This window comes from Chiloscyllium punctatum, chromosome 4 (genome assembly GCF_047496795.1).
Source record: "Chiloscyllium punctatum isolate Juve2018m chromosome 4, sChiPun1.3, whole genome shotgun sequence".
Taxonomy (NCBI): Eukaryota; Metazoa; Chordata; class Chondrichthyes; order Orectolobiformes; family Hemiscylliidae; genus Chiloscyllium; species Chiloscyllium punctatum.
In genome coordinates, this window is record NC_092742.1 from 126004374 (window position 1) to 126013468 (window position 9095).

Here is a 9095-nt window from a genome sequence, read left to right on the forward strand (position 1 = left end):
ACCGCTGCCCGCTACCGGTAAGTACTTTAAAAACAAACAAACAGCCTGACCTTAGCTGCTGCTCGCACTCAAAATGACCGTTAGCGTCGAAGGGTGAGTACTTATACTCACTGCTTTCCTCCCCGGCTGCCTCTCTGGTCGTCGTGACTTCCCCCTGCGGCTCCCGCTCTTTCTGTGAAGAGAGAGTGAAAAAATCACCGCTGCCCACCACCGGTAAGTACTTTTAAAACAAACAGTCTTACCTTACCTTATCTCCAGACTTCATTTTCCAAACACACTCAGGGCCAGCTTCCAACATTCAATCTCCCTGAAATCTCAAGAAAGTCTAAATCTTGCTTGTTGATTCATCAAAAGGCTCCTAATTAGAATCAACAGCATACAGCCATAGAGATGTACAGACCCTTCGGTCCAACCCATCCATGCCGACCAGATACCCCAACCCAATCTAGTCTTACCTGCCAGCAGCTGGCCAATATCCCTCAATTTAAAATTCTCACACATGATTGAATTCCTGGCTGTGATAATCCCTAGCTCCCTTCACCACACACACTTTGAGACCTCGACAACCCATTTTCTTCGAGACTCCCAACCATTTGTTAATTCATTAGTTCACCTGTGTGGCTGTTTCTACAGTTGCTGAAGCAGCTTGATCTGAAATTCGCAGCCAAAACCTCACAGGTCTGCTTTCCACCTTTAAGACATCCCTCAAAACCTGCTTTTTGGCAATATTTTTGGTCACCTGACCTAATATCTCCATCTCTGGCCTTATGTCTAAAGTTCTCAATAGTATTTTTGTGAAATTATAAGCATGATAATAGAAATACAAACAGTTGTTGATTTGGACATTATTTTCAAATCATCATCACTGTTGCTGAATGAATACTCTGTAACGTCTCTTATCCAACCACATTGTAGGAGCACCTTCACCACACAAACTGCAGCTGTACAAGAAAGTCAAACATCACCCTCTCCACAGGCAAAAGGGCTTTGGCATTAATCACTGGTATCTGTGGAAGTAGAAACACAGTCAATGTTTCAGGGAGGCCAAAACGGATTACAGGGAATGAAAATGGTGCAGAATTTGATCGTCAGAAATGGAAGGAAAATACACTTGCTTGTTGGAAAAAAGAATTCTTGACTGTCAAAAATATTCAAGAAAAAAGTAATCTGATAATAGAGCAGTACATGGTGAGGGGCTGGGCCGCAGTAAAAAACCCTTTGTCTATAAATTACTTTCGAGACTGACGAAGCTATATATTGACAAAGTGGTCATGAGGGAGCCCAGAGGTGAATCAGAGCAGTATTGGCTGCTCTGATCGCAATGACTCGCTGCTCGAGAAAGGCTGCACATGCGCCTGGCTGCACCTTGCCCCCTACAAAGATGGCGGCGGTGCACGTGTCCAGTTAATCGTTGTCCCGAATACAGACGGCGGCGCTCACTCAGCCCTGGACCCGCGCTGAGGCCATTCCCCATTTACTGCAACACGGGACTGGCACGTTCAAATTTGTGTTTTGCGACGTGCACAATTTGTTTGTAAAACCTCTCCGCTCATAGCAACACAGGTTTTCTCCCGTTTCCCTGTTTATTTCTTTCCTTCCCGTATCTTTTCTCTCCATAACTTCCCGAACATTCATGACAGCAACTCTGCGCCGCGCGCGAGGGTGATCACAATGTTTAGTTTAGCTCCGCCCTTCATTTCATTTGATTGGTTGGAGGACCAACATCCCGCTCGGTCCTCCAGATCCGCCCATCGACCATTCATTGGTCCGGTGCTGACATCAATCACCTGCGGGAAACTTTATTGGCCAGAGCATGCGCAGTGCGTTCTGCTTCAGCTGAAATGCTGGGTAATGTGATAGGAGAGTTTCCTGCGGCTGAGGGTTCCCTTTGTGTGAGCTCTGCAGTAGATTTCCTTTATTCATGGTGGTAATTCCCTTCCTACTCATGACTGTATCGCTGTGATTGATGAATCAATGCCATCTGAATCACGACATAAACACCCCATTTTCACTGCTTTTCACAACATCTGAGATCTTTAGCACATTGTATCACGCTCTTCTTTGGAAACAAAAAAAACATGAAATGGAGCCTCAAGGAATCGGAGCAGGAGTCAGGCATTCATCACCTTCAGCTTGTTCCCCCCATTCTATCAGATCATGGCTTGGCCAACCCACACCTCAACACCTCTTTTATGCTTGATCCGCATAGCCCTCAACTGCTCAATATTTCAAAAATCTATCTGCCCTCTTTTAAAATAAATTGCGATAGAATCACAGATTCCCTACTATGTAGAAACAGGCCCTTCAGCCCAACAAGCCAGAACAACCCTCCGAAGAGTAACCCAACTATTCCCCTCCCACATTTAACTTTCACAATTGTTTGGATGAGAAAATTCTAGTCATTCACTGAGGGTAAAAAATCTTTACTTTTTCTAAAATGAATTTTCCCTTATGTAATGTCCTCTTGGTTTGAGACTTCACTGGTGCTAGAAGATCTAGTCAACATCTACCCTGTCAAGCTCCTCAGAATCTTGTTTCCATAAGATCACCCCTGCTTATCTGTTCTTGATAGGTCAACCCTTTTATCCTCAAAACAACAAAGTGAATCTTTTTTGAATGGTCTCCTATGTTAGTTTATCCTTTATTAAATATGGGAGCTAACATTGTATACAGTACTCCAAGTGAGGACTCAGCAACAGCCAGTGTGGTTAACCAATCCTCAGTCCATGCTAATACATTTCGCCGATACCATGAGCTCCTAAATTGTGCAATTAACTTTTATGCAGCACCTCATCATTTACTTTTTTAAAATCCAAATACAGAGCATCATTGGATTGCCCTTTATCAGCCCTGCTTGTTATCTCCTCAAGGAACTGTCGTAAATTTGTCAAATATAGTTTCTCTTTCACAAAACCCAGTCTACCATGTTTAATGATAAGCTTTTCTAAATGTCCTGCAATTTCTTTTTTAATATTCGACTCTGTCGATTCTTTCAATAGATTTGCTAAGTATGATTCCCCTCTCTTAAATTAATGCAGACTCTGTCCAATCCATTCACTAAGAAACTTGACTGTACTCCAATATAGTTAGTAAATGTATTTGTATTTATTTTTAACAATTGATTACTTATAAATGCTGGACCCATGCAATATCAATGAATTAATGACTCTGAATTTGGGTTATAATTTTTTTATTGTAAATTCCTTTTCGTACTGTGTTATGCAGGCAGCACCAACTGATCACTCTTAATTGTGAGTAACTTTGAAAATAATATATTTTTAAAATGACATCATAAAATGCTGCCTCATTATTGTGCAAGGAGGATTTTGCATTCAATAGTTTGCAGATAAAATTGAACAGATGTTTGCTGCAATTTGGCCTGACTGCAGGTTACACCAAAGTGGCAACTCTGCTCTCAAATTCTTACTTGACACTGCCCAAGGCGATACTGATGGGACTTCACTTTGCCATTCTTGTTCACCAGCTTTATTTCCAGGTTTAATTCTATAATCATTCTAGAGCTTGTAATTTTAGACAACTTCTCTTTTAGGTACATATGTAAATATCACACAGAAATGTTGCACTGAATGGTACCAAATCTGAAATTAGTCTCTAATCTGACCCTTCTACATATGTATTGGCATAAGCCTATGCCATTAATCTTTCTGAAACCTGTGATTTCTGATGAAGGACTTATGCCCGAAACATCAACTCTCCTGCTTCTCGGATGCTGCCTGACTTGCTTTGCTCATTGGGGAAACTTGCAGGATCTGTAGAAGAACACGTGTTTCAGAGTGTATGCAATAAACCTGAACATTGTTTTTTTTTTTACAGAGCTTGTGACCCGACTGGAGCAGCAATGAAGCTCGTATTGTTTTTTTAACTTTCCGAGCTTGCCAAATTATTGTTGGTAAATGCAGGTGACTTTATCAAAGCACATTTCACATCCCAGCTAGGAATTTGGTCCCAATTCTATCAGTCCATCCATTCCTATGGATAACAGGTATTTTAAATGTCAGCACTCCAGTTAACTATTTGAATTGAATACTTCAGTGGTTACGTCCTCTTGGATTCTTAATTTCAAATTACTCAATGTGATTTTTTGTCCCCCCTGAATTTGCCAAGCACTGGGCAGTTCTGGAATATTCCAAATATTTACAATAGATGCATTTACACTGTTGAAGGCAACCTGGCAGATTGAATACCATTCAGGTAGTCAACAACAATACATAAGTAACTTTATGAATTGCTTACTGCTGACCAACAACGTAAGCCAAGTATTAGTGAAACCACAGATTGTCTCCCATGGATTCTCAAATCTAAACAGTGCATTCCAGATATGCTCACTATCACCATCTGGGAGCAGTCTCCCAAAGTGCTCCCAGAATTTAGAAAGCATACACACTGCCCTCCAAAGATAAATCTGCTGTCACAGGCTTCACTCTTATTGTATACAATGACATTTATTGTCCAGTTTTATAATATGACAAATGATTTTACAAACAATTTATAAAATACTTTAAATCCTGAAGAAATGTGATGTCAGCCCTTTGTAGAAGTAAATGGAAAGTGTGATGTTTGCTTGACCTTTGGCTCTATGTATCAGACTGAACTGAACCTTTACCAAGATGTGGGATGTTTCCCACACACCTTGTTTAAAAATGCAAAGATATGCTCTGAGATTTGAATGTTCAATCAGGTTTAATAAAAATCCTTCCACAATTGAGTTTGATTTCAGCTCCTTTAAAGAGATATGCTCTTGGCCTTCAATTTTGTGATATGTGATCATTCTTTGGTAAAGGTGGCTGTGTGTAACACTGCAGGATGTTGTGCTGAAGTGCCTCATTGGGTGGATGAGCTTTATTACTGGTGTAACTTGACTAATTTTGAGATAGAATATTATTGTGAGTTAAATCTTGTTTTTAAACTGAGACGTGCTTGTGTAACTCAAGTGTGGAAACTATGCTCATGTTTGCAATGAACCTTTCACTTTTGGAGATTAGTATTTTCCGATCTGTTTTGTAAATAAGGTTCACTATAGAAAGCACAGTGCTGGAGAACCACAGGTCCAGCAGCATTTCTGAGGGGAATAAAACATTGTAAGCTCCAAGTCTCATGACCATTTGTCCGTTCAGACAAAGAGTCACTGAAATTGAAATGTAACATTATTTTTCTCTTCACCGATGCCTTCAGAACTGCTGAGATTCTCCAGCACTTTGTTTCTGGGGTTCAGCTCTCCAGCACCTGCAGTTTATTGTTTTGTTATCGATCCTATGATTTGACTTGGGGAGCCAGAGGCAGCAACTGTGAACAACTAGAATAAAACTCCCCAACCACGGAAAACAAACCGGTTCTTTATACTTTGCAAAGCACGACTGTAAATAAGAAATGCAATTAAGCTAATTGCAAGAAGGCATACCACCGGCCTTGTCTCAAACTTGCTACTCATCTCTGAGGACTCATCTGTCAGAATTGTGTTTGCTCGCTTCCTTTGAGATCACAGTCCACAAATGTCCCAGTTCAACTTCCTGGGCCGGGCCCAGTCACCACATTGCAGTGGGGTGGGGAGCTTTGTGTCAGCCTTAATTTTTGTGAATAACAACATTGCAGGTTGAAGCTGACGGTTTTGACGAATATTGTGTCATCAAATTTGGAGGAAATCCTTCCGAATGTATTGATTAAGTGGACTGAGTCTGTTTACATGCAGCCCTGTTAGTAGTGCTGTCATATTCTCAGTTAAGAATCACACAACTCCAGGTTAAAATCCAACAGGTTTAATTGGAAGCACACTAGCTTTCAGAGCGCCGCTCCTTCATCAGGTGATTGTGGAGGGCACAATTCTGATGCACAGAATTTATAGAAAAGATTTAGTGTGATGTAAGTGAAATTATCCATTAAAAAATTCCTTGATTGTCTGTTGAGTCTTTCATCTGTTCGAATACCATGATAGCTTCACTTCTTTCATGGGTAAATCACAAAACCTTTTTTTAAAAGTTGCATTCCTGACAGTGGCCCATCAAATCACTCATTGTATTAATCACTGCACAGTCTCAACAAAGGAATGAAACTGGATGGACTACATTACATCTACCAGTGCACTGGAAAATACAACCACACAATCAGCCATCTTGACCCTGCAACTTCTGCCTCACTGTGGGTCATCAACAGCAGCAGAACTGTTAGGAATAAAAGAATGACTAGGGTAGGAATAGGTCCAATCAAGGATAGTAATGGGAAGTTGCGTGTGGAGGCTGAAGAGATTGGGGAGGCACTGAATGAATACTTTTCGTCAGTATTCACTCAGGAACAGGACATTGTTGTCGATATGAACACTGAGGCACGAATAAGTAGAATGGATGGCTTTGAGATATGTAGAGAAGAGGTGTTGGAAATTCTGGCAAGGGTGAAAATAGATAAGTCCCCTGGGCCTGATGGCATTTATCCTAGGATTCTCTGGGAAGCAAGGGAGGAGATTGCAGAGCCATTGGCCTTGATTTTTGTGTCCTCTTTGTCGACAGGAGTAGTGCCAGAGGACTGGAGGCTAGCAAACGTGGTTCCCTTGTTCAAGAAGGGGAGTAGGGATAATCCTAGTAACTATAGGCCAGTGAGTCTCACTTCTGTTGTGGGCAAAGTCTTAGAGAGAATTGTAAGGGATAGGATTTATGCACATCTGGATAAGAATAATGTGATCAAGGATAGTCAGCATGGTTTTGTGAAGGGCAGGTCGTGCCTTACAAACCTTATTGAATTCTTTGAGAAGGTGACTAAGGAGGTAGATGAGGGGAAAGCGGTAGATGTGGTATATATGGATTTTAGTAAGGCGTTTGATAAGGTCCCCCATGGTAGGCTACTGCAGAAAATACAGAGATATGGCATTGAGGGTGAGTTGGAGGTTTGGATTAGGAGTTGGCTGGCTGGAAGAAGACAGAGGGTAGTAGTTGATGGCAAAGGTTCATCTTGGAGTGCCGTCACTAGCGGTTTTCCGCAAGGATCTGTTTTGGGACCATTGCAGTTTGTCATTTTTATAAATGACCTGGAGGAAGGGTTAGAAGGTTGGGTGAGCAAGTTTGCGGATGATACGAAAGTCGGAGGAGTTGTAGACAGTGAGGAAGGATATGGCAGGTTACAGCGGGATATAGAGAAGCTGCAGAGCTGGGCAGAAAGGTGGCAAATGGAGTTCAATGTAGCTAAGTGTGAGGTGATTCACTTTGGTAAGAGTAACAAAAAGATGGGGTACTGGGCTAATGGTCGGATACTTGGTAGTGTGGAAGAGCAGAGGGATCTTGGTGTCGATGTACACAGATCTCTGAAAGTTGCCACCCAGGTAAATAGTGCAGTGAAGAAGGCATGTGGCGTACAGGCTTTTATTGGTAGAGGAATTGAGTTCCGGAGTCCTGAGGTCATGCTGCAGTTGTATAAGACTCTGGTGCGGCCGCATCTGGAATATTGTGTGCAGTTTTGGTCGCCATACTATAGGAAGGATGTGGAGGCACTGGAACGGGTGCAGAGGAAGTTTACCAGGATGTTGCCTGGTATGGTAGGAAGATCCTGTGAGGAAAGGCTGAGGCACATGGGGTTGTTTTCATTGGAGAAAAGAAGGTTTAGGGGTGACTTGATAGAGGTGTACAAGATGATTAAAGGGTTAGATAGGGTTGACAGTGAGAACCTTTTTCCACGTATGGAGTCAGCTATTACAAGGCGGCATAGCTTTAAATTAAGGGGGGGGGGGTAGATATAGGACTGATGTTAGGGGTAGGTTCTTCACTCAGCGAGTCGTAAGTTCATGGAATGCCCTGTCAGTAGCAGTGGTGGACTCTCCCTCTTTATGGGTATTTAAGCGGGCATTGGATAGGTATATGGAGGATAGTGGGTTAGTGTAGGTTAGGTGGGCTTTGATCGGCCCAACATCGAGGGCCGAAGGGCCTGTACTGCGCTGTATTCTTCTATGTTCTATGTTCTGTCTCTCTCGCCCCCCTCTCTCTCTCGCCCCCCCTCTCTCTCTCTCGCCCTCTCTCGCCCCCTCTCTCTCTCTCGCCTTCTCTCGCCCCCCTCTCTCGCTCTCTCTCTCTCTCACCCCTCTCTCTCTCTCTCTCTCGCCCTGTCTCTCTCTCTCTCTCTGTCTCTCAGCCTCCTCCCTCCTTCTCTCTCTCAGCCCCCTCCCTCCTTCTCTCTCTCTCTCACCCCCTCTCTCTCTCTCTCTCGCCCTCTCTCTCTCTCGCGCGTGCGCTCTCTCTCTCTCTCTTCCTTTCTCGCCCCCTCTCTCTCTCTCGCCAACTCTCTCTCTGTCTCTCTGTCTCTCGCCCTCTCTCTCTCTTACTCTCTCTCTCGCCCCCCCCTCTCTCTCTCTCTCTCTCTCGGCCCCTCTCTCTATCTCTCTCGCCCCCTCTCTCTCTCTCGCCCTCTCTCTCTCTGTCTCTCTGTCTCTCGCCCTCTCTCTCTCTTACTCTCTCTATCGCCCCCTCTCTCTCTCTCTCTCTCGCGCCCCTCTCTCTCTCTCTCGCACCCCCTCTCTCTCTCTCTCTCTTTCTCTCGCCCCCACTCTCGCCCTCTCTCGCCCCCTCTCTCTCTCTCGCCCTCTCTCTCTCTCTCTCCCTCTCTCTCTCTCACCCCCTCCCTCACCCCCCTCCCTCTGACTATCGCCCCCCCTCTCTCTCGCCCCCTCTCTCTCTCGACCCCCTCCATCTTTCTCTTTCACCCCCCTCCTTCTCTCTCTTTCTTCCCCTCTCTCTCTCTCGCCCTCTCTCCCCCCTCTCTCTCTCTCTCTCGCCCCCGCTCTCTCTCTCTCACTCTCTCTCTCTGTCTCTCTCTCTCTGTCTCTCTCTCTCTCGCGCGCCCCCTCTCTCTCTCTCGCTCTTTCTCTCTCTCTCTCTCTCTGTCTCTCTCTCTCTCTCTCTCTCTGTCTCTCTCTCTCTCTGTCTCTCTCTCTCGCCCCTCTTTCTCTCTCTCCCCCCTCTCTCTAGACCCCCTCCCTCTTTCTCTCTCACCCCCTCCTTCTCTCTCTCTCGCCCTCTCTCGCCCCCCTCTCTTTCTCTCTCGCCCCCCTCTCTCTCGACCCCCTCCCTCTTTCTCTCCCACCCCCTCCTTCTCTCTCTCTC